Genomic DNA, 15,830 nt, shown 5'->3' with positions numbered 1-15,830 from the left:
ATGCATACAAAATTCACAAATACTAAAATTAATAAAAGTTTTCAAAACCAAAAAAACAGATTATTGTATAAATAGTGTTCATAAAACTGGGTGTTTTGGGGGCAGAAATCAAGTTAAAACCTCTCCTCATATCAAAAATATTCTGGTAGTCCCTTAAGTTGCTGCTTGGATAATGTGGCATTATAATAAAGAGACATTATATACACATACGTTTGTAATGCTTTACACATTCTAAAGCACTACACAGAGTTATCATCACTATTATAATCATCACTGTTTTCTACCACCCAGACATTAAAGCCAAATTTCCAGGGTATTTGAATGTGCTTCTTCATACATCACCAATAGTGTGATGAAACTCAGACCAGGTGATTCATGCAGTATATATTTGGAGATTAAAGTAAGAGCATCAGGTTAACCAGGAGGAGAACCCTACATTAAATCGATTAATCCATATTGTTTTAGACAACAGCTAAGAACTATACTAATGATCAGATGCTTTTGCTGCCACTCACTCAGACATCTGCGTAAAAGAAAAGTCAACGTTCTACAAATCACATTTACATCTCAGAAAATTGGTGAAACAACTTTAAGGATACTCAATTTATTTAAGTGCCTTTGCAAAGAAATTGAGAATTTGTGAGGGAATGTCATGGTCCATTCAGTATCAGATTCTATGAACAAAATAATAGATTAGCAAATTTTTTTATTAGTGATCTTGGATCCATCCACCCAACTGCAAATCTTACAGTGATTTTGTATCATCAGCCTAGTACTGAATTTGTGCGGTTCCTTCTGGATCATAACTAATTTCATACACATATGTGAAAGTTGTTTTTCATTCTTTTCATTTTTTGGGACTGTATTTACTGGCTACCTAAATTATGTGCAAGGCACTGTGATATGGCTGGGGATTAAAAAAAAATTATAAAGCCCTACTGGTCCCTCAAGAAGTTTTTCTGACATAAAAAGATACACCAACAAGTAGAGACAGCTTTGAGAGTTCAGAATGAGCCCTGAATAAAGTGTGTTAGAGAAACTGGAGAACGTCTCTCAGGGGGTGTGGGATTTGATCCGGGCTAAGACAGAAAGGTAGGACTTAAGTTCACTTTTAAAGAGTTGTGGTTTATTTAATGGAATGGCAATGATGAGCTTTGTTATGGAAAGATGACTGTGCAGAAAGACACGGAAGGGTCTAAGATTAATTCCTAAAACAAGATAAATAGTCCCCTTCTGTGTCTCTCTCTCTCTCTCTTTTTTTTTTTTTTTTTTTGAGTACGGTCATCTTTGAAATTCTGTTATTTCATACATTGTGCATACAGGATATCTAAAATCGGTCTGACTCCACATTTGACTGTTGTGTACAGTTTAAGCCTATATTGAACCTATACAGCCATGGTGACTCATGACCAAACAGCTTTAGTTATTGTTTTAGTTATGGTTTTAATTCCCTGCTCATTATTCTAACAACTATATAATCCATGCACACAGCCCTATTTGACCAAGGTACTGATGATTTTTTGGTCTCAGTTTGACTTTCCCTGGTGTTTCTACAGTAAGAAGTTTCATGGGATGCAAGCACTCTTAATTTTATGCTCAACACAGACTAAAGAACACTTTGGTCAAAGGAGTTCATAATTTTGTGCCAAGTTTAAACTGAGCATCTAAGTAACATAAATAATTGCAAACAGTATATTGTGTGTGTGTACACCATGAGAAAACCATAGACCTAACTAAAACCAAGATTCTTAGCCAGTCTGACTCCTAAGCTAATGTTCTTTCCACTGTCTTATAGTCCCTCTAAAAGTCATTTTTCTTTATTTTTAACATTGTAACACTTTAACAAATATATTAGGTTAGTTTATAAATTACAAGATATTATCTTCATTAGCGGTCGTGAGCAAAAACAAATTATTGTTACCCAAAGAGCTTATCCATTTTATATTATTGGTGGGAATGGGAAACAAGCGAATGCATTTATATTTAGAGCACGTTTACTTTGTTATAATGCCCCCATGACAAAAGTGTGACTTTCATATCTAGGTTAAGCTGATGGCTGCCACTACACATGACAAGTGCCTGTGGCTTGTGAGACCCTGTGCTTTTGCTTTATTTCCCAGTTGTTAAAATATGTTTAAATCACTTACAGAAAAATTTTAATAAAAAGGAAAATTGAAGGAATATCCTTGAGATAGAAATTAAAACTATGATGCTATTTGTATCTCTAGACAATAGGATTTCTGTTACTGATACCAGGGATAATGAAATTCCTCTGCACTTTGGATAGCTTGAGATTTATCTTCCTCCTCTCAACTCAGGCTTAATAATATCTTGTCTTCCTAGAAAGAAAAATGCCATTAAGTTAGTACATGTTCTTATTGTCTGTGACCTCTGGATCAATCCCACTCTATTATGACTAAGACATAAATCAAACATTTCAATTTGGTTTTTAGACTGGCAAGCACCGATGTAATATAATTCTTTTTAGAAAGAGGGAAATAATTTGAGAAAATGTCAAGGTGCTGCTTTAAAATGCCACCATGTCATGTTTTTCTTTTAATCCTAATTTCCATTAGTGTGAAAAATGGACGGCAAAGAGAGGGAGGCAGGGTAAGTAATCAGTATCAGATCACTGCCAATGTGAGGATAGTGCAGTCCAGGCCTGGGCAAAGGCAGGGATGGAGCACAGGGGGCTGCTGGCCTACTGCTGGGCCACCAGCAAGGGTCTCTGTCAAGGCAGGCAGAAGACAAACGGTAAAACACCACTAGGGGAGGTGTCAAGCATGGCAGACAGGTACAGGAAGAGGTGAAAATCTCTTCTGCCATCTACAGGTCAGATAAAATTTCACTGCCTTCACTCTTTTATGTGGTTCTCCTGTGGGCAGACAGACTTCATTGCTCTGAGCTTCCTGAGTTGACAACACACTGCCTTTTCTGAGGAACAACCAGAGGGAGCACAGAGGAAGCCGAGTAAACAAAAGGTGAGAGAGAGCTCAAGATCTTCCATAGACCTTGGCAGCCCTTGGGGGCACCAGCCTGTGCCTGCCTCTCAGCGATTCTGGGAGGCAAATTATGTTGTGGAGTCCATAGTCTCTCATTATTCACCTCCCCTTCGAATTTCCCCCAACTCCCTTCTCCTAACTCCCCATGTCCTCCATGCTATTTGTTATACTCCACAAATAAGTGAAACCATATGATAATTGACTCTCTCTGCTTGACTTATTTCACTCAGCATAATCTCTTCCAGTCCCATCCATGTTGCCACAAAAGTTGGGTATTCATCCTTTCTGATGGAGGCATAATACTCCATAGTGTATATGGACCACATCTTCCTTATCCATTCGTCCGTTGAAGGGCATCTTGGTTCTTTCCACAGTTTGGCAACCGTGGCCATTGCTGCTATAAACATTGGGGTACAGATGGCCCTTCTTTTCACTACATCTGTGTCTTTGGGGTAAATACCCAGTAGTGCAATGCAGTGCTCTGAAAAACAATCTGAAGGGTTTGAAGAGGTGGGGGGGTGTGGGAGGTTGGGGGAACCAGGTGGTGGGTTTTAGAGAAGGCACGGATTGCATGGAGCACTAGGTGTGGTACAAAAACAATGAATACTGTTATGCTGAAAATAAATAAAAAAATGATTTAAAAAAATTATGTTGTGGAACACACTTTGATCTAAGAACAGAGAACTCTTAAAATATGCTATTGTAATGGCTGCTAAACACATGCTAGAGATTCTTTTTTCGTTTTCTACTTCAGTAAGATATTTTTAAATAAAACTCCTGCCCAACCTAGTAAAACTCATATCTGTCGAATACTGAAACATTCTAGCAGAAAGTATTCTAGTAAAAAGGATTTGTTTTGGCTAAGTTTGATCTCTTCATTAAATAAGCAGGGATTGATGCAGAAAGAAATGATTTCAATTTCAGTAGTTTAAATATCATTTTTTCTTTTTGAATTAATTTCATTTTAGAAATGTAATGCTATTCAACATATTTGCTAGAAGAGCAGTAATAAGATATGGATAATAAGGTTAACTGGAGTAGCCTGCCTCTTCCCTTGATCTCTCCCTGCCTCTGTGTTTGGGCGCCAATTTCAGATTTCACCCAGGGAGCTCCTGAGAGGGTTGAGAATCACTACAGAAGAACTATAAGCTTAATGCTGATATTCAGTATTACAATTCTGTTTTGATTACTTATATTCTTTCTTCCCCCAAATAAAAGTATCTAAAGAAATTTAGCGTTCAGCATTAAAGTGTTTTTTTTTTTTTTAAGTTTGGAATCATTAATCTTCTCTTCTTAAAATTACATTCATTAAATGCACTAAAATATTTTATATGAAAGTAAATAAATAACCATAAAGGTTTTTTTTTTTAAACTAGGTTGTTAAATATTAAAAATGCCATGTTTTAACATATTAACTGATAAGACTCACGGATATCATTTTATAGTCATGAACACTATAACTAAAACTAATATTGTATATTAGTTTTACAGAAGGAAAGTATAAAAGGGGAAAAGGGAAGTAGCCTCTTTACTGCATTGATTTTTTTTTTAGTGTCCACCTTCCTGACTAATGGATTTAGCAATTATAATGACCAACACAGAATATTCTAGAACCTTTATGTTTGGCACCAGTTGTTACAACTTCCTAAATATGACTTCATATTTAATAGATGTCATATATAGAAATTATGTAAAATTCTGTTACATGAAGTTGCAGTTCTAAGAGTGGAGCTACCCTGGTGAGCAACTCAGCATCAGGGGTCTCTGGAACCCATGCCAGGCACAGCAAAGCTGTTTAAGGCTTGGTTTCATTGTGTTCAGACTAGTTCTCTTGCCAACATTTAACCTCTGTTTGAAATCTCCATCTTCTGTGGCATCCTTGTGTTTTCCTTTTGTGATCTATTCCTTGTTTTACCCTGTAATTCAATCTTGGCATTTTAAGATATGTTACTGGTGGTTGGCTTTATAGTTTTCCATAGTAAAATATTAAAGTATGAAGAGGGGACACGTGGACTGAAATGACAATATGTGGAAGTTAATAAACCCTCATTGCTCTACACTGGGGATCTAAGCAGAGAAATTTTTTTAAAACTTTGTTAATTTGGCATATTATAGTTTTCAGTCTACCCTAATGACTGTATAGGTGATAGATAGGTTATTATAAATTTAGGTAGAGAATTATATGCTAGCTGTTACATGTTCAAAATTCTACAGCTCTCTGTAAATGCTGAGAATCCTATTTGACTTTATCATTTCACTACCAAAGCTCTTGAAAAGTTCTTTTATAGTCATGTTACTTCCTTGGCATGTCTGCATTCAAGAAAGGATACTGGTTTATATATGAATAAAATAAAAACAAAATAAATTCTTATACAGAGAGAGATCTTTCACACTAAGAAAAAATTAGAGCATAAGTTAATTTACAACATCCAGCCTCATAATATATGAGACATTCGCAAAGCAAAGGATCAAACTCACATACATATGAAAATTGCATTTCTATCATCTCACTTTGAGATGACCCAAAGTCCACCCATCATTTTTGATCAATGTTGGCACTTTCTGCAGAATAATCCTTTTGTAGATCTTCCCTTTTGATCCAGGAATATAAGAGTGTGTTCATTTTATTTTGTTGAAAGGGAACTAAAGCACCCTGAATTAGCAACAGTTTCCTAATGTGGAAGGGCCCTTTAGTCAGGAGACATATGCTCACCATATCTCACTAGAAAGGGCAGGCTATGAACAGGGGCAGCAAGGGGAGGAAAGCATGACCTGGTCTTTGTGAGTAGCTATCCTAAGTTGAAGTGGACTCAGCTGCTGGCATAATTTTGTTTAATGTAATCAAAATTATAATACTTGTTTTTAGTGCTACATGATAACACAACAGCACAAAATGTTCTATCACTTTACATTCACATACAGTTTATAAAGTTAATTCATATACACTTCTCACATAATGCACACTTGCATTCATTCAGGATATATTTACTGAGTGCCAACCATGGGCCAAGACGGCCAGGTGAGTGATAGAACACGGAGTCCCTGATACCAAAGGACTATTCAAATCTGGCCATTCTCTGCACCTGCTGGGCCCTGGCATGGCTTCTTTCTCCCAGGCCCTTCTAAGGGTCTTTCTTTGAGTTGATTTTCTCTATACATTCTGTATAACTGAGGGGCACACTGTGGGTGGGTGCAGGGCCCTTCAGTCAGGAGACATTCCTGGGAGATCCCATAGTTTACAACTGGAGGACTTCAATGTCAGTTCACTCTCCAAAAAATATTAAAACATTTTAAATTTAAAGATAAAATGAAGGTGATGTGCAACACATGCATATACCATACGCTGTGCTAGCTAAGTAAAGGTGCCTAATGGAAATAAATACTATGGTGATGCTATACAAACATGGTTTTTGTAAATTTTAAAGAGGAAATCACAACTTGTATTTGACTAATTTAAATATATTATGTAGGGAGGGGAGTGGCAAGATGGTGGAGGAATAGGAGACCCTGTTTCAACTGGTTCCCTAAAGTGAGCTAAATAACACTCTGAACACCCATGAAATGAGCCTGAGATATCGGATTATACACGTCTGGATCTCTTTGGGGGCAGAAGATCATAAGTGGCAGGTAAAGCAGAGTTGGAATGCTCGGACTGATATCGGAGGATAAACATAAGGGGGAGGGTGCCACCGGAAGCGACCCATTGGAAAGTAATACCCCAATACAAAAGTGCCCTGTGGCTGGGGACCAGCATTAACTTGGAGACTGGTTAAAAGCACTCAAAAAGAGCAGAAGACCTTAAGTGGCTCCTGGTGGAATCAGGCAGTCATGGGCACAGGCCTAAGCCCATGGTCCCAGGACAGGCAGTGCCAGCAACCATCTGTGCCAGAGAGAGCCCGGCAGGGGATCCAGTCCGTGGTCTCTGAGCCTGCAGCTTTCCACTGCTTGCACCACCACTCCCACTGGGCACACTCCCACCCTCCCCTGAGAGATCCTGGTGTGGGCATCGGCCAGCAGTCTGAGCTCACTACCTTCTGCAACCTGTGCCTCTGCCAGGTCTGAGTGTACCCAGTCTGTGCCTGAGAGAACTCAGTGTGGTCTCCAGTCAGGGTCCCTCAGCCTGCAGCCCTTTGCGACCTGCGACCTGTGCCTCTGCTGGGTGTTTGTGCACCTGGCATGGGTGTGGACCCCAGACAGCAGTCCTGGTAATGGCAGTCACCTGGGTTCAGGCTCACCCGGACCAATATTGCTCATGGTTTTAGTGGCGCAGGGGTGCAGAGACAAGTGGGGGCCTTGGGCGACCACTGAGACAGTGGCTGGGGGTATGCAGTGTTTAGTGGAGTTTACAGACAGGGAATCTGTGTGTTCTGGACCATCCAGAGGGGAGCAGATTGAGGCTTCTCTCTGAGGTGGAGGTCTGGGTGTGGACAGTTTGCTTTTCATCGAAACCTCCGAAATGCCACAAAAAGCCTCCAAAGAACAAAAACCTTCAAAGAACTAAAGACTGAAACACAGGTTTCCACAGAGCCCTGCCCCTTCATAGGGGGCAGGGCTACTTAGCCCAAGTAAGATTGACTGAAAAACAATGTGGAAGGCCCCTCCCCCAGAAGACAAGCCAGAAGAACAAGAGGACAACAGCCACAGGGACCACCAAAAACTGTAAAGCCCCAACAGCAGAGGAAAACAATGTATTAAGCCCCCAGTAGTGCCCCAAAACCTGTAAACCTGTATATTTCATAGATACACACTCTTCTTTCTTTCATTCTTTCTTTCTTTCACTTTTTCCTTTTCTTTTCTTCTTTCTCTTTCTTTTTTCTTTTAAATTTGTTCTCATGATTCTTGTTCTTTTATTTTTTATTTATTTCTTTCTTTTCAGTGTAACAGTATTCATTGTTTTTTGCACCACACCCAATGCTCCATGCAATCAGTGTCCTCTCCAATACCCACCACCTGGTTCCCCCAACCTCCCACCCACCGCCCCTTCAAAACCCTCAGATTGTTTTTCAGAGTCCATAGTCTCTCATGGTTCACCTCCCTTTCCTATTTCCCTCAACTCCCTTCTCCTCTCCATCTCCCCTTGTCCTCCATGCTATTTGGTGTGCTCCACAAATAAGTGAAACCATATGATAATTGACTCTCTCTGCTTGACTTATTTCACTCAGCATAATCTCTTCCAGTCCCATCTATGTTGCTACAAAAGTTGGGTATTCATCCTTTCTGATGGAGGCATAATACTCCATAGTGTATATGGACCATATCTTCTTTATCCATTCATCCGTTGAAGGGCATCTTGGTTCTTTCCACAGTTTGGCGACCATGGCCGTTGCTGCTATAAACATTGGGGGTACAGATGGCCCTTCTTTTCACTACATCTGTATCTTTGGGGTAAATACCCAGTAGTGCAATTGCAGGGTCATAGAGAAGCTCTATTTTTAATTTCTTGAGGAATCTCCACACTGTTCTCCAAAGTGGCTGCACCAACTTGCATTCCCACCAACAGTGGAAGAGGGTTCCCCTTTCTCCACATCCCCTCCAACACATGTTGTTTCCTGTCTTGCTAATTTTGGTCATTCTAACTGGTGTAAGGTGGTATCTCAATGTGGTTTTAATTTGAATCTCCCCAATGGCCAGTGATGAACATTTTTTCATGTGTCTGATAGCCATTTGTATGTCTTCATTGGAGAAGTGTCTGTTCATATCTTCTGCCCATTTTTTGATATGATTGTCTGTTTTGTGTGTGTTGAGTTTGAGGAGTTCTTTATAGATTCTGGATACCAACCTTTTGTCTGTACTGTCATTTGAAAATATCTTCTCCCATTCCGTGGGTTGCCTCTTTGTTTGGTTGTTTCCTTTGCTGTTCAGAAGCTTTTGATCTTGATGAAGTCCCAAAAGTTCATTTTCGCTTTTGTTTCCTTTGCCTTTGGAGACATATCTTGAAAGAAGTTGCTGTGGCTGATATCGAAGAGGTTACTGCCTATGTTCTCCTCTAGGATTCTGATGGATTCCTGTCTCACATTGAGGTCTTTTATCCATTTTGAGTTTCTCTTTGTGTACAGTGTAAGAGAATGGTCGAGTTTCATTCTTCTACATATAGCTGTCCAGTTTTCCCAGCACCATTTATTGAAGAGACTGTCTTTTTTCCACTGGATATTTTTTCCTATTTTGTTGAAGATTATTTGCCCATAGAGTTGAGGGTCCATATCTGGGCTCTCTACTCTGTTTCACTGGTCTATGTGTCTGTTTTTATGCCAGTACCATGCTGTCTTAGTGATCACAGCTTTGTAGTAAAGCTTGAAATCAGGTAACGTGATGCCCCCAGTTTTATTTTTCTTTTTCAACATTTCCTTAGTGATTCGGGGTCTCTTCTGATTCCATACAAATTTTAGTATTATTTGCTCCAGCTCTTTGAAAAATACCAGTGGAATTTGATCGGAATGGCATTAAAAGTATAGATTGCTCTAGGCAGTATAGACATTTTAACAATGTTTATTCTTCTGATCCAAGAGCATGGAATGGTCTTCCATCTTTTTATGTCTTCTTCAATTTCTTTCTTGAATGTTCTGTAGTTCCTTGAGTACAGTTCCTTTACCTCTCTGGTTAGGTTTATTCCCAGGTATCTTATGGTTCTTGGTGCTATAGTAAATGGAATATACTCTCTAATTTCCCTTTCTGTATTTTCATTGTTAGTGTATAAGAAAGCCAATGATTTCTGTACATTGACTTTGTATCCTGCCACGTTGCTGAATTGCTGTATGAGTTCTAGTAGTTTGGGGGTGGAGTCTTTTGGTTTTCCATAGAAGAATCATGTCATCTGCGAAGAGAGAGTGTTTGACTTCTTCATTACCTATTTGGATACCTTTTATTTATTTATTTATTTTTTGTTGTCTGATTGCTGTTGCTAGGACTTTTAATACTAAGTCGAACAAGAGTGGTGAGAGTGGGCATCCTTATCGTGTTCCTGATCTCAACAGGAAGGCTGCAAGCTTTTTCCCATTGAGGATGATATTTGCTGTGGGTATTTCATAGATAGATTTTATGAAGTTCAGGAATGTTCCCTTTATCCCTATACTTTGAAGTGTTTTAATCAGGAACAGATGCTGGGTTTTGTCAAATGCTTTTTCTGCATCAATTGAGAGGACCATGTGGTTTTTCTAACTTCTCTTATTAATTTTTTCTCTCACATTGATTGATTTGTGAATGTTGAACCATCCTTGTAACCCAGGGATGAATTCCACCTGGTCATGGTGGATAGTCTTTTTAATGTGCTGTTGGATCCTGTTTGCTAGGATCTTGTTGAGAATCTTAGCATCCATATTCATCAGTGATATTGGTCTGAAATTCTCCTTTTTGGTAGGGTCTTTGCCTGGTTTGGGGATCAGGGTAATGCTGGCTTCATAGAAAGAGTCTGGAAGTTTTTCTTCTGCTTCAATTTTTTCAAACAGCTTCAGGAGAATAGGCATTATTTCTTCTTTGAAAGTTTGGTAGAATTCCCCAGGGAATCCGTCAGGTCCTGGGCTCTTGTTTTTTGGGAGGTTTTTGATCACTGCTTCAATCTCACTACTAGATATCGGTCTATTCAGGTTGTCAATTTCTTCCTGGTTCTATTTTGGGAGTTTATAGTTTTCCAGGAATGCATCCATTTCATCTAGGTTGCTTAGCTTATTGGCATATAACTGTTGATAATAACTTCTGATGATTGTTTCTACTTCCTGGTGTTAGTTGTGATCTCTCCCTTTTCATTCATAATTTTATGAATTTGGGCTTTCTCTCTTTTCTTGTGGATTAGTGTGGCCAATGGTTTATCAATCTTATTGATTCTTTCAGAAAACCAGCTTCTAGTTTCATTGATACATTATATTGTATCTCTGGTTTCTATCTCATTGATCTCTGCTATAATCCTGATTCTCTCTCTTCTTATGTGTGGAGTTGGTTTGATTTGTTGTTGATTCTCCAGTTCTTTAAGGTGTAGAGACAGCTGGTGTATTCTTGATTTTTCTTTTTTTTTTTTCTTTTTTTTTTTTTTTGAGAGAGGCTTAGATGGCTATGTATTTCCTCCTTAGGATCACCTTTGCTGTATCCCACAGGTTTTGGACCGAAATGTCTTCATTCTCATTGGCTTCCATGAATTGTTTCAGTTCTTCTTTGATCTCCTGGTTGATCCAAGCATTCTTAAGCAAGGTGGTCTTTAGCTTCCAGGTGTTTGAGTTCCTTCCGAACTTTTCCTTGTGATTGAGCTCCAGTTTCAAAGCATTGTGATCTGAGAATATGCAGGGAATAATCTCAGTCTTTTGGTATCAGTTGAGTCCTGATTTGTGACCCAGTTTGTGGTCTATTCTGGAGAAGGTTCCAGATACTTGAGAAGAATGAGTATTCTGTTGCTTTAGGGTGGAATGTCCTGTATATATCTATGAGGTCCATCTGGTCCAATGTGTCATTCAATGCTCTTGTTTCTTTATTGATTTTCTGCTTGGATGATCTGTCTATTACTGAGAGAGGCGTGTTAAGATCTCCTACTATTAATGTATTCATATCAATATGACTCTTTATCTTGAATAATAGTTTTTTTATGTAATTGGCTGCTCCCATATTGGGGGCATAGATATTTACAATTGTTAGATCATCTTGGTGGATAGTCCCTTTAAGAATTATGTAGCGTCCTTCTGTATCTCTGACTACAGTCTTTAGTTTAAAATCTAATTTATCTGATATGAGAATTAGTGCCCCAGCCTTCTTTTGAGGCCCTTTGGCATGAAAGATGCTTCTCCATCCCTTCACTTTCAGTCTGGGTGTATCTTTAGGTTCAAAATGGGTCTCTTGTAGACAACATATGGATGGGTCCTGTCGTTTTATCCAATCTGCAACCCTGTGTCATTTTATGGGTGCATTTAGGCCATTCACATTGAGAGTGATTATTGATAGATACGTTTTTATTGACATCGTGTTAATTTTGAAGTCTTTCTTTCTGTAGATTGTCTCCATATTTCTGTTCAATGCTATTCTTAGGATTTTTCCTCCTTTATAGAACTCCCCTTAATATTTCCTGCAGTGTTGGCTTGGCGGTTGCATACTCTTTGAAGCCTTGCCGGTCTTGGAAACTCTTTATCTCTCCATCCATTTTGGATGTCAGTCTGCTGGATAAAGTATTCTTGGCTGCATGTTCTTCTCATTTAGTTCCCTGAATATATCTTGCCAGCCCTTTCTGGCTTGCCAGGTCCCTGTGGACAAGTCTGACATTATTCTGATGGGCTTTCCTCTGTACGTAAGGAGCCTCTTTGTCCTAGCAGCTTTCAAGAGATTGTATCTACAATTATGATTCCTCAATTTCACTATCAGATGCCTTGATTTTTTTTTGAAATCTATAATCTTGGGTGGAGACCATTTGGCCTCTAGTACATGAACGCTGGCTCCATTTGCAAGATTGGGAAAATTTTCATGAAGAACTTGTTCCACTATATCTTCTAGACTTCTTTCTTTCTCCTCCCCTTCAGGGATTCCAATAATTCTGACGTTGGAACGTTTCATGGCATCATTTAGTTCCCTGATTCTGTTTTCATGGCTTCTAAGATGTTTGTTCCAGGCTTCCTCCTGATCCTTTCTCTCTGTTTGTCCTCCAGATCACTAATTCTATCTTCTGTCTCAGTTTCCCTAGCTTTTAAAGAATTTAGGTTAGATTGGAACTCATTGAGAGCATTGTGAACCTCATCCCTGGTAGTTTTCAGTTCTGCCCTAACATTGTGAACATCATCCCTGGTCGCTTTCAGTTCTGCCCTAATCAATTCTGTTTGGTCATCCATGGCTTTCTCCAACCTAGCTATTGCCTGGATAATTGTTAGCCTGAATTTTCTTTCTGACATATTGTCTATGTTGATAGCCATTAGCTCTGTTGCAGAAGGCCCATCCTCTCTATTTTTCTTCTTTTGGGCATTCCTCCTCCTCGTCATTTTGGTGAGAGATGACTGAACAGATGTAGCTGGATGTATCGACCATGGTGCAGTCAAGGTGCACCCTGGCATGCTTCTGAGCAATCAGGATTCCCCACCCAAATGACAGAATAAAGAAAAGAAAAAGAAAACAAACAAAAAAAAAAAAAAAAGAGAGAGAGCAAGAGAGAGAGATAGGAAAAAGAGGGAAGAGAAAAGAGATGGTTCAGCCCAAATGGGCCCCAAGGTAAGATTTATGAAGTATACAAACAAAAAGAGACAAAAAGACTGATAAAAGTATATGACAAGAGAAAAAAATATATATATATAAATATAAAAGCACATAAAGGAAGAACCTCGTAAAAAAAGAACCCCAAGTATAAGATTTATATACTATCAGGACAAACACAAATACACAGAAACACTGGCAGAAGAAAAAGATGGGAGAGTGGTTATATATTCTTGTGGGTGAGGAAGGTTGTTTTGATTCTTCCTCAATGTGTCTTGATATCTTTGTTAAAGGACTCAACTTTCCTAAGATAAAGGGGGATTAAAAATTGGTTTACCTATAGGGGAAGCACTGATTGGGGAAAGGGGACTACCTTGAAGCTTAACTCTATATGAATATTAGAAAATAAAAATAAAAACGGATAGACTAAACTTTAAAAAAAATTATAAAAAATAGAAATGCGAAAGAAAAACACAGGTGTATGTATCAAAAAGTTCAGGTTAGAAGGTTATTATGGAATTTGATGTACTGGACATCTCACTATGTGGTAAATAGGTTAAAAAATTATGTATATATATAAAAAATGAACCAGAATAGTGGGCATGAGTTAAAAATAAAAGTTGTCCTATGAAGTAGTGGTGGTTGTTCTCTTGTAGTTTTTTTTTTTTTCCTGGTTGGTTTTCTGGGGGAGGGGCCTGCCACATGGGTTTTCAATGATGTTCCCTGAGTTAAGTCCTCCTGCCCCCCTCAAGGGGGTGGGCTCTGAGGAAACCGGTTTTTTCAGGCTTTTGTTCTCTGGAGGTTTTTATGTTTGTTCACTTTTATTTTCTCTTGCCTTGACTGCTTTTGATGGTTTTTGTAGGTTTAGAGGAAAGCAAACTGCAGCCTGACCTCCCTCTCAGAGAGAAGCCTCAGTCTGGTCCCCTGTGCGTGCTGCAGAGCCCATACAAATTTCCCCCTTGGCCACTGGCAGAGCAGGTTCCAAGTTGTGGTTCCTGGGGACACAGGATCTTCTGCTTGTACCCAAAACCACGGCAGCGGCGGCTGTCTGGGCAGCTCCAGACTGCCAGAGAGGTTCCAAGCAGCGATTGCACACAGATTTTCCCGTTGGCCCGGGCTGGGAGTGCCTGGTCTTTCCTGGTCCGAGAGCACCGGGCTGGTGCCTGCGTCCACCTCTCTCGGGGTAGGGTTTGGGGCGTGCACGTCTCAGGCTCTGTTTAGCATGGCGCGGCATTCTGTGTCTGGCAAGGCTCCCAGCCCCTCACAGGAGCCGGACCCCACAAGTTCTTGGGCGCGCTGGCGGCTCAGGGACTAAGACCTGGTTTCTCCGCCGCACTCTCTCTGGCTCAGCACCAGGGGAGGCTGTCCTGGGTCCCGGGACTTAAGCCCCTGTCGCTAGCCACCCCGCTTCCCACAACTTCCCCCCCACCCGCCACAATTCTTTGCTCTTTTTTAGTGCTTTCAATCAGTCTCCAAGTTAATGCTGGTCCCCAGATGCAGGGCACTCTCGTATTAGGGGTATTACTTTCCAATTGGTCACCTCTGGTGTCTCCCTCCCCCTTTTGTTTATCTTCTGATATCAGTCTGATGTTCCCACTCCATTTTACCTGCCCACTGGTGTCTTCTGCCCCTGTAGAGATCCAGACGTGTATAATTCTGATCTCAGGCTGATTTCATGGGTGATTGAAGTTCTTTGGTAGGTAATCAGCTCACTCTAGGGTACAGGTTGAAATGGCACCTCCTCCTACTTCCCTGCCATCTTGTCTCCCCCCCGACTCTTGTTCTTTTAATTTTTTTTAGCCTACTTACCATTACAACTAGAGGTTTAATACAACATATTCCATAATAATTTTTAACTTTTTTCATACATATGTGTTTCTTTTTTTTTAATATACACATAGATATAATCTTCAAGGTGATCCTTTTCCCTATTCAATGATACCCCTATATATAAACCAGTTTTAATTTCCCTGTATCTCTGGAAAGTTGAGTCTTTTAACAAAGATAACAAGCTACACCCAGGAAGAACTGAAATAACCTTCCAGCTCACACTGAGGGTTTATAACCACTTTCCCATCTTATTCTTCTGTCAGTGTTTCTATGTATTTGTTTTTTTTGTACTATATAAATCTCATTCTTGGGGTTAATTTGGGCTGGGTTCTTTTTTTATGTTTTCCTTGTCTTTTACTTCTGTCAGTCATTTTTTTCATCTGTTTTTGCTTATGTACCTTATAAATCTTACTTTTGGTGCTCATTTTGGCTGGGTTTTCTCTCTCTCTCTCTTTTTTTTTTCTTTTTTCTTTCTTTTTGGTGGTGACTTCCAATTGCTCCCAAACTTTCCCGGGTGCACCTTGCCTGGATCATGGTTGATATATTCAGCTATACATCCCCTTAATCTCACCAAAATGACTAGGAGGAGGAACACCCAACAGAGGAAAAATTCAGAGACTGTGCCCTCTGCCATAGAACTACTGATATGGACATAAACAGTATGTTGGAAAAGGAAGTCAGGGTAACAATTTTCCAGGCAGTGGCTAGGTTGGAGAAGACCATTAGTGGCAACATACAATATCTAGGGGTGGAAATGAGGGCTGATCAGGCAGTACTAAAAATGCTATCAATGACATCCAATCTAATCTGAATACTCTAATGGCTAGGGTAACCTGAGGCAGAAGATCA

General features: G+C 39.6%; 1 protein-coding gene across 2 annotated transcripts in view; it reads right to left on the bottom strand.

Annotated features, from left to right (window-relative positions):
- The window catches only part of SGCG (sarcoglycan gamma), a 133,608-nt gene that overhangs the window by 62,268 nt on the left and 55,510 nt on the right, over positions 1–15,830 (bottom strand). The gene's annotated exons all lie outside the window — the stretch shown is intronic.

This window comes from Lutra lutra, chromosome 3 (genome assembly GCF_902655055.1).
Source record: "Lutra lutra chromosome 3, mLutLut1.2, whole genome shotgun sequence".
Lineage (NCBI taxonomy): Eukaryota > Metazoa > Chordata > Mammalia > Carnivora > Mustelidae > Lutra > Lutra lutra.
The sequence above is the reverse complement of the archived record's forward strand: the minus strand, read 5'-3'. Positions and strand labels throughout refer to the sequence as shown.